Source organism: Hemitrygon akajei, chromosome 17, assembly GCF_048418815.1.
Source record: "Hemitrygon akajei chromosome 17, sHemAka1.3, whole genome shotgun sequence".
Taxonomy (NCBI): domain Eukaryota; kingdom Metazoa; phylum Chordata; class Chondrichthyes; order Myliobatiformes; family Dasyatidae; genus Hemitrygon; species Hemitrygon akajei.
The window spans coordinates 25397551-25412790 of NC_133140.1; the positions used below are offsets into that span (position 1 = coordinate 25397551).

At 44.0% G+C, this 15240-nt stretch overlaps 1 protein-coding gene across 1 annotated transcript in view; it reads left to right on the top strand.

Annotated features, from left to right (window-relative positions):
- The first annotated feature begins 10932 nt into the window (after nucleotides 1-10932).
- LOC140740548 (palmitoyltransferase ZDHHC1-like) overlaps nucleotides 10933-15240 on the top strand; it is a 52153-nt gene continuing 47845 nt past the window's right edge. Inside the window, exon 1 of the mRNA XM_073069798.1 lies at nucleotides 10933-11058. The gene's annotated coding sequence lies outside the window, so the exon portion shown is untranslated. The remainder of the gene's footprint in view (nucleotides 11059-15240) is intronic.

Consider the following 15240-nt stretch of genomic DNA (forward strand, 5'->3'; position numbering starts at 1 on the left):
CAAAAGCAGTTTTCATAAGCCATGTATCTGAGAAAGCTTCTGATACGTTAATCAGCTAGTTGTGAAATGAGGTTTGGTTTTAAACTGGAAGAGATAAAAGGAGCTTCAGGAAAATTGTCAGCAACCAGCTTTTGTGAGTATAAAGAAGCAAAGTCTACTCTGTGTAGTTTAAAGTTATTGCATGAACTTGGAGGTGGAGTTAAGATGGCACTAAATAGTGACTCCTTTGCTTGCATTCTACGGAAACGGCTCTATTTCCATCTTTAATATCTTTATTTTTCCCTTCCAGGGTTCTTTTGAAAACCCTGACCTGGAATTAAATGCTAACTTCAGTTCTTTGTGGGAATGGGACCCATTCTCGGGGTTTCAGGACCGGCCGTTGTTCGGTACACCAAGGGTTCGGCCTGAGAGGCGGCCTGGTGTTTGGAAGCCTAAGATCTCAGGCCTCTGGAGACGGGTGGATCAAGGGTCGGTGTCACGGCAGGAGACTCATTTCATCAGGGAGGCCAGAAAATCTTTAGCTGTGGGCCCAAAGACCCGAGATCTTTGCGACCTTCAGACATGTAGTATTTGTACATTGTAGTTGAGATGCATTCCCTATTGAGTTAGAATTCATACCTAAGCAGAGAGAAATGTTGTGTATTATTATTTCCACTTATACTTGAATTATCTGTGTATATTGGCTTAAGCTTTTTGGTTGTTTAAATAATAAATTACAGGTAATATGTATAAATACATTAATTGCTTCATCATCATGCTACCATGTCATAAGTGTACACCTTGCTTAAAGTAAAGACCAAATTATCCCCGCACTCATGGACTCTTGTGTATTCCTTTGAATTAATTTAATGTTTTGAAGTTACAAAACACAGAATCATAGAAAACCTACAACACCATACAGGTCCTACAGCCCACAAAGTTGTGCCGAACATGTCCCTACCTTAGAAATTACTAGGCTTACCTATAGCCCTCTATTTTACTAAGTTCCATGTACCTATCCAAAAGTCTCTTAAGAGACCCTATCGTATCTGCCTCCACCACCATTGCTGGCAGCCCATTCCACGCACTCACCACTCTCTGAGTAAACACCTTACCTCTGACATCTCCTCTGTACCTACTCCCCAGCACCTTAAACCTGTGTCCTCGTGGCAACCATTTCGGCTCTGCGAAAAAGCCTCTGACTATCCACACGATCAATGCCTCTCATCATCTTATACACCTCTATCAGGTCACCTCTCAATCTCCATTGCTCCAAGGGGAAAAGGCCGAGTTCACTCAACCTATTCTCATAAGGCATGCTCCCCAATCCAGGCAACATCCTTGTAAATCTCCTCTGCATCTTTTCTATGGCTTTCACATCCTTCCTGTAGTGAGGCGACCAGAAATGAGCACAGTACTCAAAGTGGGGTCTGACCAGGGTCCTGTATAGCTGCAACATTACTTCTCGGCTCCTAAATTCAATTCCACGATTGATGAAGGCCAATACACCATACGCCTTCTTAACCACAGAGTCAACCTGCGCAGCTGATTTGAGCGTGCTATGGACTTCGACCCCAAGATCCCTCTGATCCTCCACACTGCCGAGAGCCTTACCATTAATACTATATTCTGCCATCATATTTGACCTACCAAAATGAAATGAACCACTTCACACTTATCTGGGTTGAACTCCATCTGCCACTTCTCAGTCCAGTTTTGCATCCTATCAATGTCCCGCTGTAAGCTCTGACAGCCCTCCACACTATCCACAACACCTCCAACCATTGCATCTTCAGCAGACTTACTAACCCATCCCTCCACTTCTTCATCCAGGTTATTTATAAAAATCACGAAGAGTAGGTGTCCCAGAACAGATCCCCAAGGAATACCACTGGTGACTGACCTCCATGCAGAATATGACCCGTCTACAACCACTCTTTGCCTTCTGTGGACAGGTAGTGCGGCAATGTCCAGCTGACTGGGGCATTGCACGGGAACGGGGCCAGACCTATCCTTCGTAACCAGGGCGACAGGTAGAACCTGGGTATGTAGAGGTACTTGGTCCCACACATTTGGGATCCACACACAACCTGATGCAGCCACACTCAAAGCTGGTCATCAGGATGAAGGTGACATTGGGAACATATCTGCATAAGAAATAAAATGGATGATCTTGAAATTCAGCTACAGATTGGCAAGATTGTGGCCATTTCTGAAACTCGGCTAAAGGATGGCTGTCATTGGGTGCTGAACGTCCAAGGATATTCGGTGTATTGGAAAGGTAGGTTAGTAGGCAGAGGGGGTGGTGTGGCTCTGTGTGTAAGAAATAATATTAAATCATTTGAAATGGATGACATAGGATCAGAAAGTGTAGAGTCTCTATGGGTTGAGTTAAGAAATGGCAAGGGTAAGAGGACCCTAATGGCAGTTGTTTATAGGCCTCCAAACAGCAGTCGGGATGTGGATTACAAATTACAGCAGCAGATAAAAGGCATATCAGGAGGGCAGTATCATTATAATTGTAGGGGATTTTACCATGAAAATGGATTGGGAAAACCAGGCCAGTACTGGACCTCAAGACAGAGAATTTGTAGAATGGCGAAGGGCTGGCTTTTGGAACAGCTTGTTGTTGAGCCCACTAGGGGATCAGCTGTGCTGGATTGGGTGTTGTGCAAAGATCCAGAGGTGATAAGTGAGCTTAAGGTTAAGGAACCATTAGGGAACAGTGATCACAAATATGATGGAGTTCACTTTGAAATTAGTGAAGGAGAAACTAAATTCCAATGTGTCGGTATTTCAGTGGAATAAAGGAAATTACAATGTCGTAAGAGGAGAACTGGCTAAGGTTGACTGGAAAGGGACACTAGCAGGAAGATCAGCAGAGCAGTAATGGCTGCAGTTCCTGTGAAATATTAGGGCAGTGCAAGACAGATGTATTCCAAATCAGAAGAGATTTTCAAATGGAAGAAGGACACTGCCGTGGCTGACAAGTGAAGTCAGAGCCAAGTAAAAGCAAAAGAGAGGCATGCAAGGAAGCAAAAGCCAGTGGGAAGATAGAGGATTGGGAATCTTTTAAAGACTTGCAGAAGGAAAGTAAAAAGGTCATTAGGAAGGAAAAGATGAATTACGAAAGGAAGCTGGTGACTAATATCAAAGAAGGTACTAAAAGCTTTTATAAGTATATAAAGGGTAAAAGAGAGTTGAGGGTAGATATAGGATGATTAGAAAATTACACTGGAGATATTTTAATGAGAAACACAGAGATGGCAGAGGAACCAAATGTGTATTTTGCATCAGTGTTCACAGCGGAAGACATCTGCAGTATACCAGACATTCAAGAGTGTCAGGGAAGTGATGTATCTGCAGTGAAAATTATGACTGAGAAGGTGCTCAGGAAGCTTAATGGTCTCCTGGACCTGATGGAATACACCCTTGGATTCTGAAGGAAATAGCTGGAGAGATCGTGAAGGCATTAACAATGATCTTTCAAGAATTGACAGATGCTGGCATTGTACCGGATGACTGAAAAATGGCAAATGTTACTCCGCTATTTTAGAAGGGTGGGAAGCAGCAGAAAGGAAATGACAGACCAGTTAGCCCCACAGCAGTGGCTGAGAAGTTGTTGGAATCAATTGTTAAGGATGAGATTACGGAGTACCTAGAGACAGATGACAAGATAGGCCAAGGCCAGCATGGTTTCCTGAAAGGAATATCCTGCCTGACTAACCTACTGCTATTTTTTGAGGAAATAACAAGCAGGGTAGACAAAAGAGATGCAGTAGATGTGATGTACTTGGATTTTCAGAAGGCCTTTGACATGGTGCCATACATGAGGCTGCTTAGCAAGATAAGAGCCCATGGGATTACAGGGGAGATACCAGCATGGGTGGAGCATTGGCTGATCGGCAGAAAACAGAGAGTGGGAATAAAGGGATCCTGTTCTGGCTGGCTGCTGGTTATCAGTGGAGTTCCACAGAGCTGAGTGTTGGGACCACTGCTTTTAACAATGCATGTCAATGAAACCACACTTGGAGTACTGTGTGCAGTTTTGGGCTCCATTTTTTAGAAGGGACATATGGACATTGGAGAGGGTTCAGAGAAGATTCAGGAGAATGATGCCAGGAATGAAAGTGTTACTGTATGAAGAATGTCTGGCAGCTCTTGGCTGTATTCCTCAGAGTTCAGGTGAATAACGGGGGGGGGGGGGGCAGGGGGAGGAGGAAATCTCATAGAAACAATCTGAATGTTAAAAGGCCTGAACAGATTAGATATGGCAAAGTTATTTCCCATGGTAGGGGAGTGTAGGAAAAGAGGGCACAACTTCAGTTTTGAAGGATGTCCATTTAGAACAGAGATGTGGAGAAATTACTTTAGTCATAGCCTGGTAAATCTGTGGAATTTGTTGCCACCAGTAGCTGTGGAGGACAAGTCATTGAGTGCATTTAAGCTAGAGATAGATAGGTTCTTGATTAGCCAGGGCGTCAAAGGGTATGGGGAAAAGGCAGTGGAGTGGGGATGACCAGAAGAATTGGATCAGCATATGATTGAATGGCAGAGCAGACTTGATGGGCCAAATGGCCTACTTCTGTTTCTATATCTTACAGTATAATGCAGGGGTCCCCAACCTTTTTTGCACCGCGGACAGGTTTAATATTGACAATATTCTTGTGGACCGGCCAACCGGCGGGGGTGGGGGTCGGGTGTTGGTGTTCAACTTTCCCACTCCCAAATTAGGGACAAAAGTAGCAGTCAAATACGGGACACTTGTTTTTACCCCGAGAAAGTCTACCATGACCATGAAGCCTTGCGCAGGCACCTGTGTTCACATCCGTATGTGCCGATTTTGTTCTCCTCAAATCAGTATTGCCTTAATCTTCCTGATTCTGTTAAGTGAAACCCTGACAAAGAGTCAGAAAGCGTTTGGCGTCGTCCTGACCATGAATGGGTTGTTCGAAGACCTTCTTCATTTCAGCAACAAAGGAGGGGAAGGAGGAACAAACCTCTGGTCTGTTATCCCATATCACGGTTGCCCAAGCCAAGGCATCCCCTCGTAAGAGCCCCATGATGCACGCAATCTTCAACTTATCTGAAGTGCAGGTACGTGGCTGTAGCTCAAAGACCAGAGAGCATTGTAACAGGAAGGCCCGGCACCTCCCTATGTCCCCAGCGTAGGGTTCAGGCTCGGGAATGTATGGATCTTAAGGGGACTGTGATGCTGCTCCCGGGGGTGACGCCATCCTGAGTGGTGCGGTTTGGGTCGTTGGGATTCTTGGAGAGAACAGAGAAAGGGCAGCTGAAACTTGATCCGCCTGCTCACTGACCTTCGTACATTCGTGGACAAAGTCTGACGGTTTTCCATGACCTCCCTAAGTAGTTGGTCGTGGGCGCCCAGTAGGTAGCCCTGACTGGCAAGGGCCTGTTGTACGGGATCCATGTCTGCTGGGTTCATTGTGGCCAGTTCATTCTGTTGCAAGGACGAGGCTGAGGATGAACCCAAGTGCAGAACATGGGAGCGGAGGCAGAGTCAGGAGGCATTCTTGACGTAGCGAGCGTGGAATCGGTATTCAGGAGTGATGCTAGACTTAGAACTGACAGTCCTAAGAACCATGAAACAAGGTTACTCACACCGGAGTTGACCAATGAACTGGCAGCTCCTTCTTCTTCCATTTCCGGCAGTTTAGACGCATCTTGGCGTATTTCTGCCCTCCACAGAATGTATAATTAGTTACAGAGTTTCAAGAAACTCAGATTCTTGAGTATACACTAGTCGCATGTAGAAGCAGAATAATAAACTTTTCAATCAGATGGTGGTTCTCTTGGTGGCCAAACAAAGATTTAACAGAAAAACAAAATACATTTAAATCAGACAGCCTCTTGATCAATATGCTTCTCCCAATTTTATATCAATTACAACTCAGCAAAATATGCTGAACTGTCTCTGGACTACTAGTCACATAATCCAGTAGGATACCTTCCTATTATCTTTAAGTAATAGTTTAGCCCACAATGCCCCAACCGAAATCTTGTTAATTTCACCATATCTCTATGATTTAAAGAGTAACAGTCTGAGACCTTTTTAACTAGTGACTAGAAAAGAAATGCCTTCCCTTTAATTCATTTTTCCAATTCTCCTGCCATTGCTTCTCTATACTTTTAAAAAAAATCTTAGTTCTCAATTCTGCACCACCAAAGAGTATTCTAATTCCTACTTGCCCACTCTGTAAGGAAGACTTTGCAATGCCATCCACAATTTCATTTCCCTCCACCCTATCATGCCCAGGTATCCATGTACATCTGACTTCACAACCCATCTTCCCTACTCTAAATAAAGCTAAGAGAATCTCAGTAATTATGTCAGGACGAGCTTTTGATTTATTCCCTTTTATAGCCTCTAAGGCAGCAGCAGAATCTGAACAGATGACACCCTGCATAGTCGAGAGTCTTCTATCCACCATAAGGCCCAGAGGATTGTTAATAAACTGGCAGCTCCTTGTTGTGATCACAGGGTTTTTATCCTGCATTTGCTGACGGAAAGCAGGTGTGTGAGTTAGTGGAACCTGGGAATGACTGGAAACTAAACAAGGTGATTGAGGCCCAATTCCTGAGGTCAATAGCCAGGTGGGTGATTGCCAGAAGGGACCATGACACTATCCCGATGAGTAGATCTTGGCGATTTAATTTAACTCTGTTATCCGATGAGAACTTTTAAAAATTTATGAAGAATCAAATTACGCTTTTTTTTGAAGAAAATACGTCAGAAGAGACATCTAGTCTTATTATATGGGATACCTTTAAAGCATATATCCGGGATCAAATTATTTCTTATACTGCAAACATCATTAAAAAGCTAACAAAGAGAGAAACAAACTAGCTAATCAGTTAAAACAACTGAATCGTAAATATGCTTCGGTACCTGATCCTGAAACATGTGAAAGACGTATTGAAACCAAAACTAAATATGATCTCCTTTTAACCTATCCAATTGAAAGTCAGCTTTAAAAAGATAGAAGTCAGTTTTATATTCATGGAGATAAAACTGGTAAGCTATTGGCTAATCAATTGAAGCCATTTATAGCTAAGCAGCAAATTAAAGAAATACGTAAAATTAATGGGGATCTGACAACTGACCACTTTGAAATTAATGACACTTTTAGGGAATTTTATTCCAAATTGTATAGCTCTGACTCTGTTAATGATAATACTGCAATGAATAATTTTTTAGATCAATTAAATATTCTTAATCTTTCGATAGATGACCGTAGGCAATTGGATCAACCCATTTCCCAGGAGGAAATTGCTCAGGCTATTCAAGAATTGCATTCTGGGAAATCCCCAGGACCCGATGGATTCTCTGGAGAGTTTTATAAGGCTTTTTCCTCCTTGCTTATATCACACTTATGTTCTACCCTTACAGATTCCTTCAACATAACAGCATTATGAAGGACCCCATACACCCCTCATACAATCTCTTCTCCCTTCTGCTGTCTGGGAAAAGGCACCAAAGCATTCGGGCTCTCACGACCAGACTATGTAACAATTTCTTCCCCCAAGCTGTCAGACTCCTCAATACCCAGCCCCTGGCCTGACACCTTGCCCTATTGTCCTGTTAATTATTTATTGTAATGCCTGCACTCTTTTGTGCACTTTATGCAGTCCTGGGTAGGTCTGAAGTCTAGTGTAGTTGTTGTGTGTTTTTTTTCTCTCTGTGTTTTTTTTAAATGTAGTTTTGTGTACTTTTGCTTCTGTTTAGTTTCTCAACATTTTTTAAAGTTAGCCAAACCTTGTGGCTCTTCTGAAGTGGGTGAGGACTGTCTTTGGGAAACTCCCGGTCTCTTCCTGATATATTTCTCTCGGTCTCCTCCCGTCTCCTGCCTTCTCGATTCTCGCATTATTTCCCAAGCGGAGCGGGATAATTCCTCAGTCAGGCTTTCCCTCGATTTGGTCACGCTGACGGGCAACCCTCTGGCCTTCATGTCTGCAGTCACCTCTTCCACTGTCTGGTACAACCGCGTCCCATTGTCATAAAACACTCGAAGTTTAGCAGGTTACGGAGTTTGAAATCTAATCGTATTTTGCCTTAGTACTCGCTTTACTTCAGAGTATTCTTTGCATTTCTGGAGGACTGCGGGGGGGGGGGGTAATCTTGGTCGAAATATATTAATTTATCCTCGAAAAACACTCTCTTCTTACCCCAGGCCCTTCGTAGAATCTCCGCCTTGGTGCTGTACCGAAGGATTTTAATTATTATTGAGCGTGGCTTTCTATCCTGGGTAGGTTTTGGGACTAATGCGCAGTGGGCTCTTTCGACTTCCAGCTTCATAGCTGGGGGAAGATCCGCAGTAACTTTCCGACAAACTCCGTCATAGACGAGCCCTCTGCTCCTTCGGGAACGTTGTAGATTCTGATATTTTTTCACCGTGATCTTCTCTCCAGGTCAAGCAGTTTACCTTCTTGGTGATATATGATTTTTATTGTCTTACTCAGTATCCGTTCCACGTTTTGAATGCAATCTTCCACCTTCTCAATTCGAGTCTCTGCTACCGCTATTTTTTTTATTAATGCTGGCGAGCTCTGCCTTAATATCATGGCGCTGCTGTTCTATTTCTTTCCGGAACTCCCTTATCTCTTTCAGGATTTCAAAGATATTCACCGCTTTGCCTGAACGAGGCCCAGCAGCCGCCTCGCTCGCACGCGGTCGGGTTGGAGCGCCGCTCGCTGCACTCCTCTCGGCCGCAGGCTCCACAGTGTCGCTTTTTTTATTTCCATTACTTTTCCCCAGTCTTGCCCCTCTTTTCAGTTCAAACATTTTTTGAAAGATATTATATTTGGTGAATTAACGGGGCTTAATACGCATTTTTCCGGAGGAGCTAGCGACTTAAGCTGCCATTTTTGACAACGGCATCACCGGACAAGCTCTCTTGTTTCTATGCAGATATTTCCCCCTACTGTGATAAATGTACTAATGGAGTGGCCACACTAATTCATATGTTTTGAACATGTCTGAGACTTGAAAATTTTTGGAAAGGTGTATTTCAAAGTTTTTCTGTACTCTTTAATGTGATTTTTAAGCCAAATCCCTTGACTGCCATGTTTGGTATTGCTGAGGATAGTATTACAAAACTGAAGCCATCTAATTTGCGGGTATTGGCCTTTATGTCTCTTATGGCCAGGAGGGTGATCTTGCTCAAGTGGAAGGAGGCTGCCTCACCCACTCATGTTCAATGGCTACCTGAAGTTATGTTGTGCCTTGATCTAGAGAAGATTCGTTGTTCGATTTCTGATTCTAAACATGATTTTCTAATGTTATGCTTATTCCTGATAACGATGGATAAATATCCTGCTGAGAAACAGAAGATGCGTCAATACAAAGTTACATACTTGGAGTATGGTTTTATTCCGTTCCCATCAGATCAGCAATGCTCCATGAGTCTTCTCTGTATTGCCTAATGAAGGAATGAAACCATCAAGATTGCAGGAACACTTCGGTAAAAGACACCCTCAAAAGGCCGCTTATGGTGTTACTCAGTTCCAGAAGATGAAAGAAGCATTTGAAAAGCGTTGAACACTCAAAGACCTTGATAGTGGTCTCATTGCTTCTTATAACATTTCCAAAATTATAGCAAAATGTGGAAAATCTCATGCAATTGGTGAAAGGTTAATAATGCCAGTGTATCAGAAATGCTCACCACTGTTTTCAAAATGGATACCAGCATTTTAAAATCAATTCCTAAGTAATTACTCTGTAGCTTGTCGTATTGACAAAATGAGTGAGGACATTGAGAATAATCTGTGCACAGAGCTACAAAAACAGAATTTCTGATACAATTGGATGAATAAACAGTGCAAGGCAACGAGGCATTGCTAAAGGCATATGCATGGTTTATCAAAATTGGAAAAGCTTATGAAGAGATTGTCCTTTGTAAAAAGTTAAAAACAAATATCTGTCAAAAGGCTGCTGCTTAACACGTTTCTATGATCTTTTTGACACGGTGGTTCAGTCTTTGCTCCAATTCAACAAGAGCTTGGGAAGTAAGATTGAACTTCTACATGGAGCTGTAGCGTACCAAGCCGATCTGTGTGACGAAATGAACATTCTAAATACGAAACTGTAGGGTGAGAATTTCAATTTAATCCAGGCAAAAAGCACAGTGTCCACTGTGGGTAAAGAGTTGGACGTTTGGAAATAAATAAGCAAAACATTGGGAGAAGTATGTTCTCACAGTTTCCCTGTGTGGAAAGTCTTTCACAGATGGTGACTTAACAGAGTACTGCAGTCACTGTAGAAAGATTTTCAGAATGGATTCAAGGACTTGAACGATCTGGAAAATCTGGACTGGGTAAATAACCCGTTTCTTTGCAAGATGGAAGAACAGGGAGAGCGCTTGCAAGAAGAAATGATCAAAATTCAGGATGATAAAGAAGCAATATTTTTTCAAAAATGTTGGCTTTTTTGGTGTGTGATTACACTGTCGTACGAAGTTTCCTAGTCTTTGGACAAGAGCCAAACTGCTCTTCATTGCATTTCCATCCTCCTACCTTGTTGAAAGAGGCTTCAGTGCAGTGAACGACATACAAAGAAAAAAGAAACCGCTTGGACATTGTTACGCGTGGGGTCTTAAGCCTTTTGCTGTCACAACTTGAACCCGATATTTCAACTCTTGCTAAAAAACCACCAAGCTCAAAGATCACAATGATATCGAAGATGCTGTACAACGTGGTGTGTAAGATAGCTTCTAAAGACAGATAAAAGTTTAAAGCAGAATCATTTTCTCATTTTAGCATATGGTAGATTTGATTTTACACTATGGGGGCGCCGGAAAGTATATTGCGCCTAAGAGGAGTGTTGGCAAGTAGGAAAGGTCGGAAAACACTGGGACTTTTTGGGAAGGGAGGAGCGGGCAGACGATCGGAGTTGGAAGAAGAAAACAGCCCCTCCCCCAGCGACCCGCAGTCTCCCGCGCCGCGCGGGCGTCGGAACGCGCAGGCGCAGTGTGTGTCGCGTCACGAAAGGCGGTTTGTGACGTGGACAGTGGTGACCATGGTGTTGGCGGTTGCAATGGCTCATAACGTGTTTGAAAGGTATGGCGAGCGGACGTGTTTTCTGCTCGGGGAGTGGCGGCCATCACTATCCGCTGTCCGCCCGGTCGATACCCGCCGTGGCGCGGTTCTTGGCGATATGGTGGTGCAGGGTGAAATCACAGCCGGTCATTCACTCGCCCTGCGCGATGGTGTGGGCAGCGCTCCGGTGCCGAGCCCCGGGTCGGGCTGCCGAGGGGAAGGGGATGGTTGTGTGTTGCTGAACCGAGTTACTTTTCACGGGGACGGATTTAACGATAATGATCCGCTTCGAAAGGATCTCAGACCCAGAGCCAATGTCACGACCCAAGGTAGGAGCATGGCGCATCGTAAACTTACATTGCGATGTCCTCCAGCGCCGGCCTTGTCGCCACCCTCGTCTACTACATTTACAATACTATCCCGAACATGCGAAGTAGTGACCAGGTATGACAGTGTAAAACCACTCTAGTCAGTTTTCTTTCAATTGTCGGCACAAATATTCATTTTCATCATCATTGTATGCCGTATCAGCCAAAGTGTTAGTGCTGTCAAATGGGACTTAACCTGCTGTAACCTGGGCTTGGGTGCCCAATTCTGGTTTTGCCTGGATCACACAGCAGAGGTGAAAATGTAGATGAGACAGCAATTTTCAGGTAGTGAGGTGAGAGTGACCAACATTGAGGCACTTCAGTGTGTGCAATGGCTTGTGGTATCAAGGAGTCCTGGTAAATTTGAAGCTTGCTGGCATCACTCTTCTGGCCCAGGTAGTGCCAGTGAACAACGCCACTTCAGGTTGATGTCCAGTCACAAACTGGAGAAAATCTGCAGATGCTGGAAGTCCAAGCGACACACACGAAATGCTGCAGGGGCTCAGCAGGCCAGGCAGAGAGTGCAGTTGACATATTGGGCCCACTGTACTCTTTTCCATAGACACTGCCTGACCTGCTGAGTTCCTCCAGCATGTTGTGTGTGTTGCTCAGGTCGATGTTCTTGTTGCTGTTCAAGGGATTTGTTTGTTGTGCCGGGGAGGGAGGGTGATGTTCTTGCTGCTGTTCTGGGGATTTTTTTTTGCGGGGGGGGGGGGGAATGTTTTATTTTGAATGGGTTTTGTGACTGTGGAGAATTTAAGTCTCAGGGTTGGCTACTGCATGCAATCTTTGATATAAATATACTTTGACCTTTGATCAAAGGGACAATAGAGAGACAGATTAGGGGTGCTGGAAAACTGGAGTGACACGTGCTGGATGCTGGAGGAGTTCGGGGGTCAGGCAGCAGCTAGGAGGGAAATGGACAATCCCTTCATAAGGCTGGAAGGAAGGGGGACATGCGCCAGAAGGAAAGGGCAAGAGGGGAAGAGGTGTTGATGGGTGATGGGTAAATCCAGGTGGAAGGTAGGTAAATGGGATTACTGTCAGGTGATAGAAGAGGCAAAAGGTTGAACAAGATGGAATCTGATAGGAGAGGGCAGTTGACTGTGGAATAAAGGGAAGGAGGTGAGGAATCTGAAGGTGCTGGTCTGTGATGTTGATGCAGGTTGGAGACTATCAGGATGGTATTGCTTTGAGCAAGCCTAACACTCTAACATGGTAGTCGAGGAGGCCCTGGACAGATACGTCAGTGTGAGAATTGGAAGCGGAATGGAATGGCTGCTCACGAGGATATCCTGACCGTTAGCATCTGGAATGAAGGTGTTCAATGCAGTGGTCCCCAAGTCTGCTTCAGGTCTCTGCAATGTAGAGCAGGTCACGCTGAGGGCACTGAATGCAATACATGGCGCTGATGGAGTTGCATGTGAAAAGCTGCCTCTCCTGGAAAGATTGTTTGAGGCCCTGAATGGTGATGAGAACGATGAGTAGGGGCAGGTTGCTGGGATAAGAGCCTGGAGGGGAGTTAGCGAGCGATGAGCAGACAAGGGAGTTGTGGTGAGTGATCGCTGCAGAAAGTGGAGAGGGGAGGGGAATATGTGCCCTAAAGTGGAACTCTTGTAGTTCTTCTCTCACATTTTGGACTGGGTCAGGAGTTAGCTTTTTCATTGCAGTGCTTGTAAATCTTTGAGATTCTCCGTTGTCCCAATGGATTGGAGCTGATCGACTACCTTCACAGCTGAGACTGACAGCTTTTGGTAGAATGATTACATGTTATAGTTCTTCAGTCATTATATAAACTGTTCAATCTCAGCAATAATATTAAAGCACAGTCTTCAGAAAGAATTTTAAATTACTTTGTATATTTAAAACAGTTTCCTGTTGCTACCTACATGATAATATCTTGTGGTTACCTTCCATTTCAAAAAGCTATCAGTTGCACTGAGTGCCTACAAGCTGACTGGGCTGGGAAATTTCAAACATTTACTCTCCTCAGTGAAAAGGTCTTCGTCACTCGGTCCTAAGTGACTGTCATCTCCTTGGATTTAGGTCTCTCTTTTCAGAATATACATCAAGGCTCATAGATTGTTAAAACCTAATGCAAAAATGTTACCGTGTGGTCTCCGCTTGTTCCTTTAAACTGAATGGGATGTGTGTCATGCAGGTGAGAAACTGCTAGAAAATTCATCAGTCTAATGAACAAATAGGCAATTAAAAGAGAGAGGACTCTGACTTGGTTTTGATAACACTTTTAATTGTGACCTTGAGAGAGAGAGAGAGAGAGTGAGAGTACGGCGCCAGCTGAGACACGAGTTGGGAAGTCACCATGGTAACAGCTCAGAGCAGTTGAGCTAACGGACGGCTGGAATTTCGAATGGATTATAAAAAGTTGAGGCTTTTGGTCTGATAACGGCAGAGGAGACACAATATGGGAGAAGTGCGGAAGCTACCCGAGAACCCACTGGTGGAGTTTAAGACCACCACGAGGGTGGAGGCCACAGACCGATTAATTTCCACCTGTAATTACCAGTGTGGGTAAGAGCTTGCCGGTGGGGGGTCTGCTGGTGGTGAACCCGTGCTGTGGGTTAGTAGACCGTTCCCTAGATGGGGCTCTGTCCGTCTGTGTGGGGTTCACACAAAGTGACTCTAAAGACTTTGGAAGCAAGAACAACTAAAGCTGCCAACTTAAACATCAACTCAATTAACTCTCTCTCTCTCTCTCTCTCCCCATCAATTCAACTCGACGCAGCACAAAGTGAACTGAACTACTTAAACTTACCTGACACCGTAAGACTGATATCTACCTCCGGGACTATTATCTTTGTATCCACACACATTTGTGGAGAGATATATATAATATAGTTTATAACCTGTATCGTATTATCCGGTTTAATGATATTAATTCGTAGTAGTAATAAATATAGTCTTAATTTATAGTAAACCAGACTCCAGGTGTGTTCCATTTCTGCTGGTCCTTTTCAACTTGTCACGGGATTCGTGACATGGGCCTGTTTGGATATATGGAACAATTTCCTTATCTCCGGGAACAGGAAAGTGTTGGATGCTATTGGAAAGAGGTTAAAGCTCGGGAGAAAGCACAGAAAAGAATGATTTGTCGGAATGAAAGGCTTTGTATGTTATGACAGACAAAAATAACTTGTTTTCACAAAGAGAATGTTAAATAAAATCTACATATTTTGTTTGAATTTGGGAGGTTTTAGTAAAACAGGTGTGCGGCTGACTGAAAGATAAAAATCAGAATCAGGTTTATTATCACTGATAGGTCATGAAGTTTGTTGTTTCATGGCAACAGTGCAACACAAAGATACAGTCTACTATAAATTACAAAATAAATAGTGCAAAATCCAAACTAATGAAGTAGTCTTTGTGGACTATTCAAAAATCTGCTGGCAGAGGCAGGAGGCTCCTGTACCTCCTCTCCAGTGGTAATTAATAGAAGCGGGCATGCTTGAGTGGTGAGAGTCCTTAATGATGGATGCTGCTGCTTTCTTGGGAGTCCGCCTCTTAAAGAAATACTTAATGTCGGGATGGTCTCTGCCCATGATGGACTGGCTGAGTGTATGTCCCTCTGTGTCCTCTGTCGATCCAGTCAGAATGCTCTCCACCACTCAACTATAGACATTTGTGACATGCCAAATCTCTTCAAACTCCTAATGCAGTACAGCATGGAGGTGCTTTATTTCAATATTTTGGGCCCAGGATAGATTCTCTGACACACAGAAGCTTGAAGCTGCGACCCTTTTCCACCGCAGACCCCTCAATGAGGACTGGTGTGTGTTCTCCCAGTTTCCCCTTCCTGAAGTGCACAGTTAATTCC